Raw genomic sequence first — 23,202 nt, 5'->3', positions numbered from 1 at the left:
TAAATAAAATTTTAAAAAAAGAAAAAAAATGAAGAAAAGAAACAACTACTGAAATAATTCCATTGTTACCAACATTTAAAAGTAGTAAAACATAACTATAATGAAAGATCTTTATTCCCAAAACATACAGAATAAAACATGTCTGTCCCTTTAATAGACAGGCAGGGGATAATGGTACTAAAACTGTTAGACTTAAATGACTTATCATTTGGTTTTGTTAAACTATCATTTTTGCATGTTAGCATTCCACTCCAGACAAGGTATTACCCTTCCTTTTGAAGGCTGACTCTCCAAAAGATGGCTACTAGCTTTATTTCAAAAGCATAATCATGTGAATAACCATTCCTACTACTGAAGCTCCCAAGCTCCCATCAGTACGCTTTCCATGGATAATCAGCCAATAAAATTTATGAGCTTTCCACAAAGGCATTTACCAGCATGGTATAATTAAAAAACAATTGGTACAAATTCCCACAGATATAAATTACATTATTCCACAAAAAAAGCACACAGAGATTATAAGAATAATGGATTCAGTCTTAGAATATTAAGGTAGTACACATGAAGTGAATTGTAACTCACAATTCATGATACAGGAAATCATTTCTCTATTTGTAGTCATCACAAAGCTCCCCTTGAGTGTATTTCTCTGTTCCTTTAAGTTATTTCACTCTTTGTGGGACTATCTTTCAATATTTGTATTTGTTCTTAATGTCCCTATCTGCTACCATCTGTTTGCCTTGTCTCCCTCTGTTCCAGTGCCTCTAATGATGTGGAGGAAAAAGAGAAACTCCTGTCCTTCCCCCAAGAGTGATACCTTCAATGAGACCTAGTTTTTTTTTTTCTCTACTCTTGGTTTTTAATTCTAAAATTTGCATATGCCAGCAATAGGCTGGAAAACTCTTTAACTGATTTACCCTATACAAACGTCCAATGGGTATAAGGGATTCCCTCAGCTAAATGCAAGATGCTTCCTGTGTGGTGTCATTTACCTTTATCAAATGTTCAAAGGTCTATAACAAAATCAAATAGATTGTTATTCTTACATTATGGAAACAGAAAATTTGTTAACACATTTTATTCTAAGTAATTGTAGTATGGCATCATTTATTGATTTATTATTTCTCTAATTCCAGAAACTGACATTGGGAGGGGAAAATCACATCTTTCCTCCCTAGCTCTCAAAAGCTTATAATTACACTTGGTTTTCTGTGACTGAATTTGTTTCATATTTATTACAATAAAGGGTTGATGGGAGGAGAGGAAACACGGAGAATTCTCATAGTTGTTTGAAAAACATAATACATCAATAAATATAAAAAAAATTGTTTTTAAAACCCCAAAGCGAAGAGCATGGTATTTTTTAGAGCAGGTGTGGATGTCTTCTGAGTATTTCCCATCAATTAGAAGGATTATTAATTAATGACTTAGCCAAAACCTCACGGATATATGAAACGGATAATTTCCACCCCTCAAGCCTCTTATTTCTTGAGATATAAAGGCAATTCTCTGAATCAGGGGATGGGAGAACAAAGAGATTGTCTTTTTCCAGCTGACTACTCTAGCAGCACATGGACTCCTGGGAAAGACTGAATCTGGGACAGGACTTTTTTTTTTATTTTAACCTTCTTTTCTTTGATACAAGACTTTGTGAGATCTTGGTAGGTAACTCTCATCTTACCCTTTCCTGGGCACAGGATAGCATGATTTTGGCTACTAGAACAAGTAATTTAATAACAGTCATTGCAGCAGGGACTGATTGACTGAGGACAGAATTGCCTGTAGGAAGTGAAACCACAGGAAAACCAAGAGTCTGCTCAGCTATGGATTCCAACATATTCAGAAGAAGGAAGTCATATAATAGGTGAGCACTCATGCTGTTAAAATGACCCCCAAAGGATTGTTATATTAACTTCTTCACTGATTTTAATCATCTTTAATATTTTATTTTTTCATGCATGGGAACAAAACTACTCATTCCATACCTGACTTTTGTTTGTACTTTTAATATCTTTATGAAATAAAAAATACTCCCCAGTATTATGTTTTTCAAACAACTATGAGAATTCTCAGTGTTTCCTCTCCTCCCATCAACCCTTTATTGTAATAAATATAAAACACAAATGCAGTCACAGAAAACCAAGTGTAATACTGTAAAACAATAGAAATATTTCTCCCAAGTTTGATGTGGAGATGGAAGAGAAAGGAAGGAAGGAAGGAAGGAAGGAAGGAAGGAAGGAAGGAAGGAAGGAAGGAAGGAAGGAAGGAAGGAAAGAAAGAAAGAAAGAAAGAAAGAAAGAAAGAAAGAAAGAAAGAAAGAAAGAAAGAAAGAAAGAAAGAAAGAAAGAAAGAAAGAAAGAAAGAAAGAAAGAAAGAAAGAAAGAAAGAAAGAAAGAAAGAAAGAAAGAGAGAGAGAGAGAGAGAAAGAAAGAGAGAGAGAAAGAAAGAGAGAGAGAAAGGGAGAAAGGGAGAAAGAGAGAAAGAGAGAAAGAGACAAAGAGACAAAGAGAGAAAGAGAGAAAGAGAGAAAGAGAGAAAGAAAGAAAGAAAGAAAGAAAGAAAGAAAGAAAGAAAGAAAGAAAGAAAGAAAGAAAGAGAGAGAGAGAGAGAGAAAGAAAGAGAGAGAGAAAGAAAGAGAGAGAGAAAGAGAGAAAGGGAGAAAGGGAGAAAGAGAGAAAAGACAAAGAGAGAAAGAGAGAAAGAGAGAAAGAGAGAAAGAGAGAAAGAGAGAAAGAAAGAAAGAAAGAAAGAAAGAAAAAAAGAAAGAAACAAAGAAACAAAGAAACAAAGAAACAAAGAAACAAAGAAACAAAGAAACAAAGAAACAAAGAAACAAAGAAAGAAAGAAGGATAATCTTGGCTACATTGGTTTTATTTCTGGAAAAACTTTTTACTTTCATAGAATCAAATTATCTTTTTTACACCTGTAATTATCTCTATCTTTTGTCTAGTCATAAACTCTTTTATCCATATACCTGCCAGATAATTTTCTGTGCTCTCCTAATTTGCTTATTGTCTCACCACTAGTGTCTAAGTCATGTAATTTATTTTAACTTTATCTCGATTTACATTGAATGACATATTGGCCTTTTTACTGATAGTCTTCTTTTTTGAATAATTACTAACCATCTTTTTAATATTGCATTCTTAAATTTCCTCAGGAATTTAAGTCATTCTCACTGATCTGTGATTTCCAATTTCCATTCTCTTCCCTTGTCAGAAAATCAGAACATTTATACTTCTCCAGTCTTATGTTATCTCTCATTTTCTTCACAGTCTTTCAATAGTATCTCAGCAATTACATGATATCTCAGCTTTGATAGACAATGATACTTTTGTTCAGTATAAAAGCAAGTAGCTTATTCGGCCCAAGTGAGTTGAACTCATTAAGTATAGTTTAAGAACTCTTTGTCTCTTTGTATATATTTCATATTAACTGAATTTTACACATTTAGTTTTGACCCTCTTGCATTTAGCCAATACAGAGAAACACACACATGTTATTTTCTTTCATTTTCCTTACTAATGTGACCCTTGAGTTTTAGAACTATTTCCTCAAAGACAGTCAGGTGGCAACAATGGGGTGCAATCAGGATGATCTGAGTTTGAATTCTGCCTCAGGTGCTTGCTAACTGATTTAAGGCAAGTCTCTTAAGTTATGTCCAGTTCAATGACCTTATCTATAAAATGGGGATAAAATTCGCACATATCTCCCAGTATTCTTGTTAGGACTGAGATAGCATATTTAAAATTCTTCACAAATCTTAAAGCACTCTCTAAATTATACATTTTTCCATATTTTTTCAAATAGTATCATATCCTATGCTAATATTTATCCTCTGTTAGCTACCATTTTTCTATCATCCAGACTTTTCCACCTTTAATGTAGTTTAAAACTCAAATTTTGTTGCTCTGGTTGCTGTGCATTTGCATTGGTTCCTTCCAGACAGCTCCCATTTGCCCTCCTTATCAGAACTCTTTTCCTTTGGGTCTTCAGAGTTACATTCCAGAAAATTTTCCTGTCCTTCCTAAGCTTATTCTCTAAGGAATTGTTACCTTTAGGATCTTATTTATGCTTCATCTGAGCCCTCTGAAAGCTGCTCTAAGAAAAGATAGCCATGGTTTATATTAAATCTGTCTTCCACCTGTATTGCAAGCATCAATAGGGAGGGACCATTAGTCTCCCAAAGATTCCATCCCCACCAGTTGTATTTTGTTGAGGAAACTAATAACTAATAGAGAACTGCCCCTTTGTTAGTTCCTCTGACAAATATAATCAATCAGGAAGTTTTTATTCTCCTTTTGAAGCAGAAAACTAATAAACATTTATATAGCACCTACTATGTGCCAGCTGTGCTAAGTGTTTTATAAATATTATCTCATTTGATTCTATAGAAAAATCCTGGAAACTATGTTCTATTTCCCTTGTTTTACAGTTGAAGAAAGTAAAACAGAGGTTAAGTGACTTGTCCAGCCAGTGTGACATAAGATGTGAACTCAGAACTTCCTCACACCTAGTCCAGCAATCCATCCACTGTGTTAAAAGTTGCCAAGGGAAAGAAAAAAAATCCAAAAGGTGTCTGAACAACTGAAGTCTCACATAGCTATCATATAGTAACACTGGGCCAGACTTGCAATATTTCCCAAATTTCCCAACTAAGTTTCTGGATGTTGTCATCTATTTTTCTTCTTCTTACATTAGAGCTTGTCTCTAGGGTAACTTCTCAGGGGATACATAAAGATCATCTTCTCTAGTCTTCTGTCCTTTCTTTTTAAACTTAAAGATCTTTGTTAGATTTGCAAGATGACATGCATTCCTTTGAGCCTTCTTCCAGGCTAAGAGCCTCTCCTTTCTGTGGTTTTAGCTAGAGTTCACAAATCTGAATACCATTTTCAGACACCAGCCAATTTAATACATATTGACTCAGTATAAATAAGCAAATCAGTGTACTAGAGATTGAATGAAAACTTCTTCAATTTTCACAAAAATTTTAATTAAAATAACAAAGTATTTATAATACAAAGATTTTAAATATAATTTTCAAGTTCATATACTAGTTTTACCTTAGTATAATTTATGCAAATGTATGAAGACTCTGAGTTGTCTAGTTTTTAATGTAAGGGACTCCATATGTAGGAACTTCTTTCACCAAAGCAGACTACAACTCTTAGTAGCTTGGTCAGGAAGTCTTAGAGAATCTCCCTGAATCCCAGAGAGTTGTAATAACATTCCTTACAGCAGCTAAGGATCAGAGAGATAATTTGACCCTGAATCTCCCACTGGAACATCGCCTCTTCTTTGATCTAGAAAATGTTTCATTCACAATCCACCCTTAGGTTAATGTTGGACAATCTTCACACATATTGGACTAATTTCTATTATATTCTTTGCAAATATGCACCTAGTAGCTTCTCAATGTTTGTTTGAGGGAATAAATGAGAGTGAATGAACATTCAGTCTGGGAGCCCATTTAAGGAAGTTCTCCAGAACAAAAGGAAATGAAGAGAAATGTATTTTGGGATCCTCCATTCTGAGGAAGATAACCACAACCACCACAGCAACAACAATGATGACGATGATGACAACAACAACAGACCATATTTACAAGTCATTTCATGCTTTAAAGAACATTTTCATTACAAAAATCTTGTGGGGCAGTTGCCAAAAGAATCACAGGATTTCAGGATCAGGTACTTTAAAGACATCTGCCCAAGAATTTTCTGGTAAATGTTTAACAAGCAGCTCTCCAAAAGATGCATGCAGAACACACTTTTTTCAATCTCAAATTTTTAAATATTTATTCTTTTCATTTTGATTAAAAAAATTCTTAACAATAATTTTTTTAAAAAAATGAGTTCCCAATTGATTTTCTCTTTCCCTTCACTGAGAAGGCAAGCAATTTGGTATAGGTTATACATGTACAGTCATATAAAGCATATTTCCATATTAGTCATGTGAAAGACAACAGACAAAAAAAGAAAGTGAAAAATAAAATAAAATATTTTTTCAATCTGCATTTCATACTCTATCAGTTCTCTAGATGTAGAGAGCATTTTTCTTCTGAAGACCTTCAAAAATATCCTAGGTCATTGTATTTCGGGTAATAGTTAAGTCATTCACAGTTGATCATCATATAATATTGTTGTTGCTGTTTATAATGTCCTCATATTGCTCATTTTACTCCATATCAGTTCATGTAAGTCTTCCCAATTTTTAAAGCATATTGCCCATCATTTCCTATAATACAATAATAGTATTCTATCACAATAACATATCAGAACTTGTTCCACCATTCACCAATTTATGGACATTCTCTCAATTTCCAATTTTTTTTGTTACTATAAAAGAACTGCTATCAATATTATTATATGTCTTATAGGCTCTTTTCCTTTAAAATATCTCTTTTTAATACAGACCTAATAGTAGTAATATTGCTGGTTCAAATGTGATGTGTACCTTTATTTAATTTTTAAAATCCTTTCATTGGTTTTAACATCATTTCTAAAAATGAAAAGCATCAAGGGGTAGGTACTTGGAGTTAAATGTCATGCTCAGAATTGCATAGCTATGAAGTGTCTGGGAACATATTTCAACCCACATCCTTTTGACTCCAAATCTGATACCTCATCAACTGTGCTACCCTAACTGCCCTTGGTATGCATGGTTTTACAGCCCTTTGGGTATAGTTCCAAATCATCCTCAAGAATGATATACTGCTTAGGCGTTACAGGTAGCATCTTCCATGTAGAAAGATAAATAATTTAACTTTGTAGAATCACTTATTTCCTATTTACATTTTTATGCTTCTCTTGAGTCATGGAATCAAAAGTTAAATTTGGTACTTATCTCTGATCTTTTCTTCAAGAATGTTCAAAAGTCCTCAATTTAATTAAATATTATTTTCCCCTCTATAGGATTATAATAAGTTTTGCTGGGTAGGTGATTCAAGGTTGTAATTCTAACTTCTTTGCCTCCCAGAATGTCATATTCCAAGCACTAATAATTTAATGTGGAAGCTGCTAAATCTTGTGTTATATTTATCATGAATATAATATTTGAATTATTTCTTTTTGGCTGCTTGGTGGTTTCCTCTTTGATAATGGAGCTCTGAAATTTGATTATAATATTTCTGAGAGTTTTCATTTTGTGATATCTGTCAGGATGTGATTGGTGGACTCTTTTATTTTCTGTTTTACCTTATGGTTAAAGGATATCTGGGCAGTTTTCCTAGATAATTTCTTGAAATATGATGTCTAGGCTATTTAAAAAAATTATGACATTCAGGGAGTCTAATATTGATTAAATTACCTCTTTTTATCAATTTTCCAGATGAGTTTTTTTTCAATAAAATATTTCATGTTTTCTTCTTTTTTCCCATTCTTTTGATTTGATTCTATTATTTCCAGATGTCTCATGGAGTCATTAGCTTCCACTTGCCCACTTATAATATTAGATAATTACTTCCTTTAGTGAGCTTTTATAACTTTTTCTATTTGACCAATTTTGTGGATTTTGTGCCTTTTAAAAATATTTGGCCTATTCTGTCTTTTAAGATGTTATTTTCTTGAGTATTTTTGTGCCTCCTTTACCAAACTGTTGACTCATTTTTCATAATTATTTTCTCAATTTTTCCTCTCTCTTATTTGATTAAGAAAAATTGAGCTCTTTTAGTAATTACTTTTGAGCCTGAGACCAATTCACATTTTTCTTTGAGGTTCTGGATCTAGCTATTTTAACTTTGTTATTTTCTTCTGAGTTTGTGTTTTGAATTTCCCTATCAGTACAGTACCTTGCTATTATCAAGTTCTTTTCTGTTGTTGTTTGTTCATTTTCTTTGCTATTTTTTCACTTTTAACTTTATGTTAAATTGAACTTTGCTCCTAGAGTGGAAGTTGAGGCAAGGCACTTGCCCACACTTCAGATTTTATATGCTGTGTCTTTCAGGGTAAGTTCTGCAGTTCTTCCAAGGTGATAAAGAGAGATGTAGTCACTCTTTTACTGGCCTGTGCTCTTGTTTTTTGAGTAACCAAAAGCATTTTTCTTCACCTTGGAATTTTGACAACATCCCTAGTACCTCTTTAGTTGTATGCTCTAGTATGCTAATGTTTCCCCTCCTTATCCTGGAAATGCAGTCTTGAATTTCATATGGAAAATGCAACAGTCCTGCCTTCAGTACCAACAAAGAATCCCCTATAATCCCCTATAAACCAATTGTCTGACCCCTTTACTGTCGGAGAGCTCCAGAAGCTTTTACTACCAATTCAGTCATGGCCAAAGATTTTTTATACCTTGATGAGAAGTTAACTAGATTGGACTGTGCTCCATTCTTAACTCAATAAAGCAGACCTTTTCCTACTGACCTTTCATGTTGGTCTAGAAAATTGTTTCACCCTATCCTTTGATTGGTTCTGCCACTCCTCAATTCATTTAAGGCATTATTTTTAAGTTGTTTGTTGGAAAATTTTTGAGAGTTCAGGGAAATACTTGCTTTTACTCTGCCATCTTGGCTCTACTCCACAAAACACACTTTTAAGCTTAACTTGAATGATTAATATTTTCTCCTTCATTTTCTTAAGTCAAGAAATCATCAAAATAATAAATCCATCCTTGATTTGTACTATTTGCCAATTTCTAAGTTATAATACTCACAGTGCTAATTTAGCATTTGACTCTCCAGAGTAGTTTAAACCTGACTCTAGCCCACCCTTGAATCACATCAATCCTACCTGCACAACAATCACCCCCGCAATATACACAAATGACAAGTTCTCTTTGAATCTTTTCTGGAACTCTTCCAGAAACAAAGGTGATAATATTTCCCAAGACAGTCCATGACTCCTCTATTAAAGCTTTCATTGGAAAGAAGCTTTCTCTGATGGAAGTCCTATATCTACTTCTCTATAAGTTCTCAACATTTTACTCTCTAGGGTAAATCCTTATTCCTTGTAGCTGTCCACTAAAGACTTGTGAGATTGTATTGTCCTGCCCATTTCTTAGATAAGATAATTGAGGCTCATGAATGTTAAGTAATTTATCTAATATTATTCTATTAGTAAGAATCAGAGTCGATCTCTTATAATTCCCTTCCAGAATAATAGCAGGCTACCTCACTTCAAAAAGTGAAAGAATCAAGAAAAGGCACCAGATAATCATCATGACAACTCTTATGGAATTGTAAGGGGTCTTCCTGAGTTTGCAATATACTGTACAATGAACCTTTTGAAAGATGTCTCCAGCTCATGACAGTGCATTAGGATCATTTTCAGGTCAGTCCTGACTGACTTTTTTTTTCCTTTTTCTCTCCACACTCAAGGTTCTTTCCAGACCTAGTTGTAGACATTCTTGCACAGCCTCTAATGGCTTCCTCTGTCCCCACATTCTCTTGAGCACAGTTTTCTCCCTATATAGTGATATATAACAAAGTAGACAAGATATTTTCAAGGGGACCAATGAAATCCAAGCAGCAAGAGTTAATTATACTGTTATTGGTTCTATTTGTACTTTTTTTATTGTAGTAAACTTGGAAGAAGAAACTATGTCACTGTACATTATGCAGTTGCAGTCAAAGTTCCCAAGTATTTCCCAGTGTAAAATCATACACAGTAAATATCTTCTAATCAATCAAAAAAATACTTAATGCAGGGCACTTATGATATAAAGGCAAAATTAAGTTGTTCCTGATCTCAAGGAACTTCTATTGAAGAAATAGTATATCTAGGGCAACTATGCAGCTCAGTGGATAGAGTGCCAGGGCTAAAGATGGGAGCTCCTCTGGTCAGTTCTGGTTTCTGAATTTTCCTAGCTATGTGACCCAATTATCTAGCTCTTACCACTCTTCTGCCTTGGATATGATACAGAATAGCAATTCTAAGACATCCAATAAGTGTTTGTTTTAAATTTTAAAATCCCTTCATGTTCAGCTTTGTCTCCTCGCCAACATAACGTCTCATTTGTTCTTCTCATTGCTTTTATTAATGGACCAAAACTATTTCAGGAAGTTAAAATATATGAATACATGACAGAATAAGAAATCTTTTCAAGAGATCTTACATGGCAAAGGGCAGTGGTAAAGTAGGATGGGGCTAGATTCAAGTGATCTGTGAGTGAATCCTGGCTTTAACCCTTATTATTCAGGAGACCTAGAACTAGTCACCCTCTTGGAACTTCTCTGTAAAGTGAGAGGGTGAGACCAGATGACTTTCATGAAGCCTTCCATTTCTTAAGTTGGTGACTTGTCAAATGGAATAGATGCTGTTCATTTTCATGGCGACATGACCATTTTTCAATGGGTCAACAACAATCTACAAATAGGATGGACTCTGAATGCCCCATTTAAAAGAACTGAGATAGCACAGCCCCAGATATCCTTTTCAACACCCTGTAAGAGGAGTTTCCAGGATAGGCTGAAGAGAAGCTGAGAGCTCTGAATGCTGAGAGAGTTTCAAAAAGTCAATTAAATCTATATTCAGAGTTTTCCATCATGTAAACTCAAGATAGCATAGTTTTGTGACACCAAAGTCTAAATGAGGGTCGACAATTTGGTTATATTTTTATCTTGACTTTATAACTCCTGCCAATGACTCAAATGTCAGACTCATTGAGGCACATATTATCCCTGGAAACCCTTCGTGAAAATGAAGCATTTGTCTGTGTAGCTAATCCAGTTTGCTCTTGATTCCTTCTCGCTATTTGGATTAAGGGGAATGGTATAGCTCCCATATTTGGGAGTTGGACTTTGAATGTTATTTTATGAAAAATCAAACAGCATTACTCAGCTCAGCTGTAGAAATTTGTCAACTGGTTTTGTTATCTCTTCCAGAAAATACATCTTTAGGCACATGTAAATATGATCCTTTAATATCAATGGCATTTTTGAGGTTGTCTTTATGACTAGCAGCATCAGAGAACCCTAGATTTAAAGCTGGAAGAAACTTTAGACATCATTTAGTCTAATGCCATCATTTTACAGATGAGTAATTCAAGCTCAGGGAGTGAGGTAAATCCCCAAAGACTCACAGGAGGTAAGAAGACCTTGGAGTAGAAATCAGGTTCTCTGACTCTGAATCTCACATGCTTTCCACTCTTCCATGCTATAGCTGTTTACCCAAAAGAAAGTGTCAGATCATCATAATTACATATGTATGTGTATGTATGTATGTACATATGCCTACCCTGTGTCCTTCTATCCATTTATCTAACTGTATGGGGCTGAAACCTACTAAAAATTTCTCCAGATAGAAATATTTCCACCAACATAGTCTAGAAATGTATTTATGATTTATCATGTTATTTATGCTTTGGGGGACAATGATAGGTTATGTTTTTTTCATTATAGATGCACATACATGTATGTATATAACTATCAAAGGCATATATACATGTATATACATATGCATGTGCATATAGGAGATACTTGTGCATATATGTGTACAGACATGGGTATGTGCATTTATGTGTGCATTATATTGACAGATGACATGGTACATATATAGCTATTCTGTATTCAAGTCCTGTTTCTGACACATACTCGTCATGTGACAGAAAATCCCTTAAGTCATTGGTGCTCCCAGACAATTTTCTGAGACTATAAATTACAGACCATTTTTTAGGCTGCCTGGGTAGACGGAATTTCTACAATAGGAGTTGCCTACTCTGAAGAAATCATATGGTGTGCTTTTGCTTCAATATATGAAATTGAAAAGTCACCAGATGGAACTACTGTCCAACAGCCAAAGTACTCATTATAGAGTTAAAAGCTTTAAGTTCAAATTCTGCCTCTCCTCTGAGACTTAGTTCCTAGATGTCTTTAAGTAAACCACTTAACCTTTTCCATAGCTAACATCATAGATGGTCTCTGTGATTCCTTCCAGCTCTGAATCCATGATCCTCTCACCTCCCCCCAAAAAAACAAGGGCCATAAGGGATCAGTTAGGCTCTCTGCATTTATAGCCTGGATTTTACAGTTCCGTATTTATAGATTTGATAATGTCAGTCTTCCCATTTTAGCGATGGGATGTCTGGGGAGCTACAGACTTCACTGACACAGCAAAGTGGCCACAACAGATGGCAAAAACACTCGCCATTTCCAGAGATGATCTTTTTAATTTAGATCAGCTAGAAAAATAATAAAAAAGCCATGGGGGGGAGAGTCTGATTATGAGCCTCAAAGCATATGTTTCATCCCCAAATTGTAATTCCCCAAACCCCAGTAATTTATGGTTTAAACATGTCATGAGGTATTAAGTTTCTCTAGTGTGATTTGTAGTAATCAGAGCTTGGTGAAAACCCCAAGAAGAGGTGATGAGTTTGAGGCTAAACCTGATGCTTGATCCTTTTCCTGTCACACTCCTTTCTTCACCAACATCCAAAGCTTTAATTTCACCAAGTCACCTTGATCGAAGCAAGAGAGTTAACAGTTTAGGGGCAGAGAGAGGAGAGAGACAGGAAAAAAGGTTAAAGAAAAAAGGGGGAGGCAAGAGAGAGAGAGAGAGAGAGAGAGAGAGAGAGAGAGAGAGAGAGAGAGAGAGAGAGAGAGAGAGAGAGAGAGGAGACAGAGTAAGAGAGAGAGATGACAGAGAAAGAGAGAGAGGAGACAGACAGAGAGAGACAGAGAGAGAGAGAGAGAGAGAGAGAGGAAGAGGGAGGGGGGAGAGAGAGAGAGAAAGAGAGAGAGAGAGAAAGAGAGAGAGAGAGAGAGAGAGAGAGAGAGAGAGAGAGAGAGAGAGAGAGAGAGAGAGAGAGAGAGAGAGAGAGAGAGAGAGAGAGAGAGAGGCTTAGTTAAAGGATCAGTGGAAAATCTGTAGAAATGATGTAAGAGAAAGCAAAGGCAGGGATTGGAGTAAGGAGTGTAAGGCTGAAACTATAAAAACTGAAAAAAAGCTCAGCATCAGGGCAAAGTTAGGGAGAAAGAGCATAGCAACGTCTCTAAGATTTGGATCTCTTGAATTTTGAACAAGGTAAGCAAAATACGGACATGGATAAATCATTTAAGAAAAACTTTAATATGCTTTCACTGATTCTTTAATGTTTCATTTATTTGTAAGTTTTACTAAATTTAAAATAATCTTAAAGCTAGCAGACCATGAAAACTCTATTTCCACTACACACACACACATACACACACACACATACACACACACACACACACACGACACAGAGTGAATTAAGATTTAAGAGAATGTTTGTATAATATATCTAAGGCAGAAACTTGTTGGATGTATTTTTGCTTTTCACAGATTTCCAAAAATATCTCAATGCTTCCCCCAACCTTATCCAAAGAAAGATGAAAATCTGTTTAAGTTAGTTGGTCAAAGTGCTTGTTGCTGTTGTCTTAAAACTATGTTTAGTGTGTGTTTGATGTTTGTAACTCTTGAAAATAAAAAGAAAACATAAACTCTTATTAGTTTGAAAAACTTGTTACAAATTGATTTTTCCTGAATGTTTTGTTTCCCAGATCCATAGATAAGGAATACTGCTTAATTAAATAAATGCAATAATGATCATCTTTAAAAAATAAAATCTGACATCTTAAAATTTATAAATGAATTATGAAATTTGAAACTAATAACAAATATTTTTTAAGTTTAAAATCTCAGCTTTAAGGTTTGTTCTTTGAAGCTAATAAGTCACTTCAGTTTTCCAAGCCCTTTAGACTGCAGTTTTGGTTTCCTTTAGCAGTATACAAATTTTGAATGTCGTTTTTTGTGTATGCTTATTAGATATGCTGTCCATTGAAATCACGGCTAATACTAGAAACGTTATTGTTGAGACATGGAATGACTCTGATTCCCGGTTTGTTGTCATTTGTGGTCCTCAGAATGAGTAACTCTCCCAAGCCCTTTAGAAATAGTTTTTCAACAGGTGATGTGTTCTTCAGCCTTTAGAGCTGGTGGGACAGAGAACTCGACAGTCTATAAAACACAATTATCTTTTCCTTAGAACTGCTCCTCAGAATCCTTCTAGGCTTTCTGAATGAGAGTTCTGTGTCCAGGTGATCAACTGAGTCATCTCTCTGTATACTGGCGGCAGCCACCTGAGCTCACCTCTTATCTCAGCCTTCTCAAATCCCTTGACTCCATTTGAGGTCTTCTAATAGACGTTTTTGACATGCCACAGACATTTCCACCCCATCTGGAAAGATAATAGCGTGCCGTAGGAGGCTGATTTGGTTTTTTCTCTTTCTCTCTTTCTTTCTAGAGATGGGCAAGTGTGTCTGTGTGCATGTTACTCATACATAAAGTACAAATATACCCATTTGTGTTCATGTACACTGTTGCTATACAAGGATGCAAATGGGTAGGTATACGTTTATCTGGGCACAGACTTCAAATTCGAGTCACACATATTTTCAGTTACAGAGTATTCGCCATTTTCTTTACCCAAAATCTGGTAGAGAAGTTAAAGAATACATGAAGGGATGGTGGTGCCTGGGACAGAGAGAGGTTTAGCAGGCGACCCACTGTAGATTTTGAAGGGTTTTTTTTATGAAAATTGTTAAGAAATTCTGAGACGTGGGACTGAGTAAGGAGAAATGCTCCACTCACTCCTAGTCCTTCTGCTGCCAATGAATTGTTTTATGACTGTGGGCAAATAGCCAATCATCCTTAAGCATATATACATATAAGTATATGCACATGTATACGTATGTGTGTATGTATATGTATATGTATATGTACTGAGGATTGTGACTAAAGGCTCATGATGGTCTATTCAACTCATGATGGGAAAGAATTGATTAATATTGTGAGAGAGGCAATGTTACAGAGCAAATAATGGACTAGGTTGGAGCTAAAAGGACTTGGGTTCAAGTCTTCTTTGGAACTCTATTTGCTGTAGACTCTGGGTGAGCCACGTAACCTCACAATGGCCTTGGTAACTTCCTATGGTTTTAATTTCAGACAATTCTTCAATAGGTATTAGTGGAAGGAGTTTTCAGTTCATGAGTTTTCTGCACCAACACAATGACAAGTCCAGACCCAGTCCAGAAGTAAACAAGTCTGGTAAGAATGTACATGAGATGGGCAGGAGCATAGGCTCAAGAAAAGTGTGCATCTTGCTTTATGTGTTAATAGACATCATAGGGAGAGTGTTACACATGTGAGAACTTTTCTCATTTGCCTCATGGTTCAAGTTGTTTTCTAAATATCCCAGAGGCTGGTAATTTCCCAGAAATATTTAACCTAAATCCTACAGGAGGGTTAAAACTTATACTGCCTTAGATCTCCAATAGATGAGAGAAATTCAGGCCATCCTATCATCATCCTAATCCTTCTAGGGCAAACCCTTTTCTGTCTCATCTTTTTGTGCCTGGGTTTGTCTTCTGTCCATCTGCCATGGATCCAGATCTGGGACTAGGCGCCCCTGAACACTTGGGGATTCACAGTTTCAGAAGTTAAGAGAAGAAAACAAAACTTTTGTTTTAAAATTTGAAAAAAAACACATTGAAGTAATTAGAGATATTTTGAACAGCTGGCACAATGGCATAGCCAAAGCGGAAGTGACTGAAAATCTGAGAGTTTGCTGGCAATGGATGGTAATGTAATCAAATGTTTGCTTTCCACAATGCATACCAGGGTGATTGTAGCCCCATCATTTATTCTGACCTCTTCTGCTTCATATACAATTAACTCTTCATGATTGGCCAAGCCATTTTTCTGGGTGGAGATGATCCTGTGGCAGCTGGATCCATCCTGCTCTCCATTAAGTGTGGGTTTTCTTTCACACTTTCTCAGTTGACTCACTCTGAATATGCCAGGCAGCCTAGCAGAACCTAGAGGAGTAGACCAAATTCTGTGGCAACCTAATTCAGTAACTAAAGCAATTTGCTCCCTCCCCAACCCACTTCACCCACAAGAAAATGCTTTTAAAGCAAAACTATGAATTTTCCTTCTTCCCTTCTACCAAAGGAAAGTTTAACCCAACAAGAAAGCTTAATGAGATGAGGCAACCCTGCTCAGGGAGGCTTTGCCTAAGTCTGAGAAGTGATGCTGCCCATTCCCATCACAGAGCAGAGAGCAGAGAAGAACTGAGCAGGAGGCAAGCCACAGAAGCTATCCACTGGGATTTCCTAGAATTACAGTTATTCTGTTTGGCATTGGACTCACCTTAAGACCTATAGAAATATCTGTATCGAAATGTGATTCGGAAAAAGTAGGTATTCCAAAACGTTTGACTTCCCACTGCCTGAACTACCCTCCTTCATCACTCCTCACCATGTGTATGAACTGAGAGTAGACCAGAGCTAGGCAAACCCAAGTTAGGGGACCGAGATACATGCAGCCTTGGATCTTCCACTGACTTCCTTAGACAAAGCATTTGTTTCCTCTGTATCTCTCCTTCCTCATCAGAAAAATTGAACTAGTATTTGCTCTGGCCTTTCTTCCTCACAGACCTGTTGTGAGATCACATGAAGTCTTGAATATGAAAATGTTTTGAAAAGCATAATGCAGTATTCAGGTTTGTCCAAATGTCTTTGGACACTTTGAAGCTTTTCAACTTTCGAGCATGTGTGCGTGCGTGTGTGTGTGTGTGTGTGTGTGTGTGTGTGTGTGTGTGCATACATGCCACAGGGCCTGTTATTTCATTAGTGAAGGGAATTTTTAACAATGAACTCTCTCCACGGGTTCAGATCAACTATACCGGTTTGTCATGTAACGCCTTAGAGTTCCTTGAAGTGCTGGGAGTCTCCTACCTTGCCTGTAATTGAACGGCTGTTCCATGTCAGGGGCACAACATGAAGGCAGCTCTTTGTACTAAACCACATGGGAAGAAGCCATTCTTAATGAGCAAATGTCATGCCATTGCTTTGGAAAGCGGAGGTGGAGCTATAGGTACTGTATTGTTTCATCATTAGTTTTCTTAGTCTTCTCCATGTATTTTTCAGAGTTCTAGAACACAAACTAGATTTCCTGGCTTAACCCAATCCACACACAATCAAGAACTTTCCTCTTTGGTCAACAGAACAAGGTAGGGGAGAAGAGTGTGTTCTTTTACACCATGGCACATTATCCAGAAAGTTCCTAATCATTGGCACAACTGTGAATCTTGTCTTTTCTTTAGGAATACTTTCTATAAATAGGTTCCATGAGATTTTCCCTTATATCAAGATATATCCAGTTCACCAAACAAGAAGCCCATGTGGAAACTGGCTGCTCTAGCCTGGGCCTTCTAGTTTCTTCTTTCTATCTTAATAAGCTTGAGCATCAAACAGGAAAGAATCCTTTTCAGAGCATGCTGTAAGCATGGAATGCAACCAGCATGAAACCAAATGCTATGAGATGCCACTATAGTTAAGATGGACCTCAAAAGAGGACCTCCTGGCACTTCTGGTAACCAACAAATACCTTGGATCCAAGACCAAGCCACAGTCAAGCATGTCCTGGGCTATAGAGGTGGTTGTTGTAGTCCTTGTTCTTTCTGATTGGGTATTACCTGCTTTCTAGTGATTCACTTTAAATCTGAAAGGTTGGTTACTGTCAAATCCCTTTTCTTAGGTGCTGATTGAAAGTGATGAAGAAGAAATTAAAAAGAGACCAAAATAGGTATATGCTCACAAAAATGATTTCCCAAGTAATCTAGAAAATATGGTTTCTGAAAATGAGAAAAATAGCAGTATAAATAGAATAACAATATTACCAAGGTGAAATTATGTGTTTGTAATTTTGATTGGGTGTGGGAGGGGAAACATCTTTAATGTAAAGGCAAATCATAGTTGAAAAAGAGCAAGATAAGGAAGCCCAAATCTCAAAAATAACACTGCTGCTGACTCATACTGAGAAAGGACACATGGCTTCAAATAGCATTCTTTTCAATGTTGAGCTGCCTTAGAATCTCTTAGCCAGAACACATGAGATATTGGTCAGAGGAATTGGCCCAGGACTTTTCATTAAATCAATGAGGATGTTCAATTTTCCAAAGCAATTTCTATTGTTATCTCGTCTAAAAAAGCCACTTAAGATTATTCTAGAAGGAAGCTTGGTGGCTCAGTGGATTTAGAGATAGGCCCTAAAATGGGAGGTCCTGGGTTCAAATTTAGCCTGACACTTAATAGCAGTGTGACTTTGGGCACATCACTTAATCCTCCTTGCCTAGCCTTTATCATTCTTCTGCCTTGGAACCAATACGTAGAATTGATTCTAGATAGAAGGTAAGGATTACAAATTTAAAAAGTATTCTAACCTTTCTTAGTTTGTTCAGATATTGAGGTTAGATTTCAAATATAATTTCTCATTCAACATTGTAGGCAGTGAGGTTGAATAACATTTTTTACTCTGGCCTTTAATACCAGGCAGATCCCATTTCCATCCTCCTACAAGATTATCTGGTATCCTTAAGTGGCCTATTGTAGTTAAATCCCCAATAGTGTTTGAGTTCATAGGATCAGAGATATGTAGCTGGATGTACTCTCAGAAGAAAACTAATTTAAACATTTTTATTTTATGAATGAAGGAACTGCGACCAGGGATCATAGATCAATAGATCATAGATGTGACTATTGGCTCATAGCCCTAGATAGGGAAAGGATCTTATAAGTCATCTTTTCCAACCTGCCTATTTTATAGATGATGAAACTGAGGTCAAGAAGCTGGAGTGGTCTGCTCAAGGTCAGGTACATAGAAAGCATCAAACATGGTATTTGGACCCAGGTACTCAGAGTCCTTGTTCATTTTACCACAGGGCTTATTGACATGTTCTCTCCCAATTTAAAAGATGAATTATGAATTTAGTATGAATGAAAAAATAGTGATAGATAACCCCAAAACACTATTATTTTCTTTGTGATGATAAAAGTATGAAATGAAGAACCCTAAGCACATTGGATGGTCCTCTTGGTGTGAAAATACAGAAAGATACGGACAAAATTTGTTTAGGATAGATAAGCAGGAACAGACTGCAGTCTCAATGAAAGTAGGGAATATCCACTCACTGGGATGAAATCACAAATACATTGGAATTCTGGAGTAATGGGATGGCAAGTGCATTGGTCATTTAGGCCTTAACCCCTCCATTTTGTTACATCCAATAACTTCACCATTAGGGTTTGTGGGAAGATTCTGTGCATGAAATCAACTTCCTGGGAAGGAAGGAGGGGGGCCAGTCAAAGAGTTTAAAAACAGTTAGCTGTCCTCAGCTGGCTTGCTCTCACATACAAACAATGACCATGACAATTTTGGTGGTTTATTTACATGAGATTATTTTCTTCCCCAAAACACAAAACCATATCATCTTGGTCAAGAAAACAGTAATAATTATCTGCAAGTGACAAATGAACAGACAAACAGAAAATCATTCAGGCATTTGGAGATAATCTTCTATTTGCTTCTTCAATGAACAGATTTTGGTTTTAGATATCCATTCATTCACTACATAAGAGTTCTTAAGAATGAAGTAGGCATGCAAAATTCCATGGCCCATGGTTTTCCATGCCTGGGAAACTCAATAGTGTCTGTATCCAAAACCCAGTTTTGTTGTGGTTTTGTGTTAAAAATTAGCTCTGTGGTCTGTGGACATTCCAGGCAAAAGATATGGTTATTGATTTTTCCTTCACTGGTTAAGGGGGGAAATATCCTTTAAAAACCTTTCTTTCCAGTGGCTTAGAATCAAAGGGAGCAGATGAGAGATTCATTTCAGCCTCAACACATTTTCCACTGGGACAGGAAACCTTCCCTTAGACATGTACGAATCTCAAGTGAGGAGTTTATTCAGAACTAATTAGAGATGGAACATGAGCTTTAAAAATCCAAAGGGAGGATGTCTCTCTAATAAAAATAAAATGGAGAGTGAAGTTGACCCACTGTAAACATTCAGCCCATTTAATATATCATGACAAGTTTGGGACTATGTCAATTATTCTTCCTGAAGGGAAGAGTAGGAGCCAGATTTGAAAAAAATAATATATATATATACATATATATATGTTCTTGATAAGGTAGGACTAAGGCAGAATACAGAATGAATCTCACCTACTTATTGCTGGAAGCTTTTCTGCTCTTCCCTGAGCCCAAGATCATATTTCTTTTGGTCATCTATCTCATGTTCCTTATTCACTCATAGTGTGTTTTCCCATCTCTATCTTTTTTCCCCAAAACTGCTATCTGTCTGTATCTTCTCCTTCCTTTCTTAATGATATTGATTTTAAGCTCACTTTGAAGACTTACATTTATTGCTTTTACAATTCATCTCATCAGATCCAGCCCAATATGCAAGCTGGTCAAGATCTTTTGGATCTTCACTCTGTCTTCCAGTTTTCTGCTTTCCATCCCTCCCAGCTTTGGACCATCTATCTATTTACTAAGTATGCCACCTGTCCCTTTGTCCAAATCATTTGACAAAATTATTAAACAGAAAAGAATGCAGTGAAATTCCTGAGGCACTGTCATAGAGACTTCCAAGTGAGTTTGCATTAAACTTTGGCCACTGCTCTTTGATTTCTGCTATTTAATCTATTTTCAGTCTGTTGAATTGCATTATTGTCTCCCCTTCCCTAGTAGAATAGTGTAAGATATTTTATCAACGATCGCATGAAATATAAAGTATTCTTGAGAATTTTCCATATCTTAGTAAGCTTGCCCAAAACAAGGATTGGTATACTATTACTCATAAATAATTGTAACTGAGAATGATTTGTCATGTGAGTATGTTAAGGAGTTGAAAAAGACCCCCAAAAGAGGAGATCAAAGCAATAGTTGGACTTGCTTTATTTCATTCACAAGTTTCCCTTAAGCTGCTAGCATTGTCAGAGCTCAGGCTTGCAGTATACCTTCAAATTCTACAGAGTTGCTGGAATTATGATCAGAAGCTAATTAGTATCACATTAAATCCTTCTCATTCACCAAATCCTCATTTGAAAGAGCTATAGTCTGTCTTAGTGGGAGGGAAGCTTCAGACTGTTTAATAGCATAATGCCTTAACATCCCCCATCTTGAGATTGTCATAGTATTGGCTGTCATAAGCTATTTCTCCACTCTATTTAGAATTCTTGTTGTTCAATTGTTTTGCAGTTGGGTTTGACTCTTCATGACCTCATCTGGGGTCTTCTTGGCAAAGATGCTGGAGTGGTTTGCCCTTTCCTTCTCCAGCTCATTTTACAGATGAGGAAACTGAGGCAAACAAGATTAGGGGACTTGCCCACAGGGTCACTCGTAAGTGTCTGAGACTGGAAATTGAAATTGTGAAGAGGAGTCTTTCTGACTCTAGGCCTGGCATTTTATTTACTGTACCACATAGCTGACCCCTATTTAGAATAGTCTCCTATGATTTGAATTCTTTTTACAATCCATTAAAATTTAAATATGATAAAATATGGGCAAGTAACATATATATATATAGTGTGTATATAATGTATGTGTATTACATGTATGTGTATATATAGGTACATATATGTATATGTGATATATGTGTGTTGGCATGTATTGCATGTGTAGGTATATGTATTTTTTAATTTGATTCAAGAAATCTTTTTTCATGTCCATTATGAACACAATGCTTAGCCATGGAAGAAGAGGGAATAAAATGGAAGAATGTCTATTCTCAAGTACTTGCCATTTTACTGGTAGAGAAAATATGTATATGTGCCAGGAGATACAGACTAAATACAAATACTAAATACTAAATACAAAATAATGCAAGTTGGAGGGTACTAGTCACTAGTGCAGGGAATCAGAAATGACTCCAATATATACATAGTGGTGCCTCAGCTGTTGCATGACAGAAGCTAAGACATTGATGAGGGCAAGATAAGGAAGAGGAAAGTGATTAGCTCATACAGGATCATTGGAGAGGCATGAAGCGAGGGATGAAATATCATCTGCAGATAACAGTTTGCAGTTCAATTTGACATGTATGGAATATCCACAGTAATGAGGGAAAATGTCCAGAAGTGTGAGCCCTGAATTGATTAGAGCTTTAAAGATCTAGCATAGAATGTGAATTTCCTTTTAGAGACAGTGGGATTCACTGAAGGTTTTTGAGGAAGGACTGACATGGTTAGCTTTGTGCTTTAGGAAAATACTTTTCATGACCAGGTGGCACATGTGCTTTTGTAAAGAGAAACTGGAAGCAGGGCAGTGAAGTAGGAAAACTACTCCTGGAGTCCTGAGATGAGATGAAGAGGAAGGAATCAATGGCAGTCTGCTCCAAATAGAGAAATCAAACATATTCCCTTTTGCAGATGGAGTGCAAAGTCTGTAAGGGGAAAGGAAAATCTCATGTTAGTCTGAATAAAGGCTCTATTTTTCTCTCCCAGATCTGGTTTGTATAAATGGATGTGGCTTTTAATTGGTGCTATTTTTTAGCATATATCCGTATCTCTATATATATCTCCTTTCATAGGTATCTCATTGAAGGGAGTGGCCGATATTTGAAGGAAGCCTATATTTGAACCAATCCTGTGCATTTTTATGTTTTATGGTATTTCCCTCCCAGAGAGGCTGAAAGCATGCTGCAAACATGGCTTAAAATAGTCATGTGAATTAAGTCCTCTGACTCCCATGGAAACAATTCCATTCATCTTCTGTCCTGCGAGGGAGGTTGCCATCAGAAGTTCCCTTTTTAAGCTTCCAAGGTTTTGTGCCTAGATTATGGAACTGAAAGAAAAGGGCTGAAGTGTAGGCAATAGCTAAGCTGCCCTTCAGTTGAGTGTTGAATACTTGGGTTCGTTTGTGCTTTGACTATCTTAGGGGAGCCCAAAATGGGGTTGAGCTGGGACATCAGCACATCTGGTTGATTTCATTTTTCCTCATAAAACAAGTTTCCTACCATATAAAAGCTTTAATGTCTTCCTTTTTCAGATCTATTTAGATGTTATATTGTTGAATTGTTGCAGGGCTCTCCACATACATGGTGCCAAGGACATACTGGTTGGCAGCACCGAGCACAGGATTCCTCTTCTCTCTAAAGAGAAATGAAGAGAACACCAGAGTGAAAGTCACGAAGCAAATATTTGCCAACATCTCTAAACATTCCCCCAAATGGGAGCTATCCTAATGGGAGAGAGAGAGAGCATCTCTTGGGAGGGGAGAGATTGCCCTTCAGTGGAAATCGCAAAATAAGTTTTAGATGATCCACCTGTTGAATCATTTACTAATTATACATCTGAATATTGCAGACATTATCCTTGTCAAAGTCTGGGTTGTACTAATCCCATTGTGTCTTGCCTTCTAATCCAGAGATTCTGGGATTCTTTTTTCAGTCACTCACAAGTG

At 36.4% G+C, this 23,202-nt stretch overlaps 1 protein-coding gene across 3 annotated transcripts in view; it reads left to right on the top strand.

The window, feature by feature from the left end:
- Positions 1 to 23,202, top strand: part of OSTN (osteocrin) — a 98,534-nt gene that overhangs the window by 52,635 nt on the left and 22,697 nt on the right. For 2 of the 3 annotated variants that reach the window (XM_016425343.2, XM_007502456.2), the window contains exon 2: positions 12,890 to 12,957. The gene's annotated coding sequence lies outside the window, so the exon portion shown is untranslated. Of the gene's footprint in view, positions 1 to 12,889; positions 12,958 to 16,883; positions 16,967 to 23,202 lie in introns of those variants that run through there. The other variant, XM_016425342.2, reaches the window with a different exon arrangement.

Source organism: Monodelphis domestica, chromosome 8 (assembly GCF_027887165.1).
Source record: "Monodelphis domestica isolate mMonDom1 chromosome 8, mMonDom1.pri, whole genome shotgun sequence".
Lineage (NCBI taxonomy): Eukaryota > Metazoa > Chordata > Mammalia > Didelphimorphia > Didelphidae > Monodelphis > Monodelphis domestica.
The sequence above is the reverse complement of the archived record's forward strand: the minus strand, read 5'-3'. Positions and strand labels throughout refer to the sequence as shown.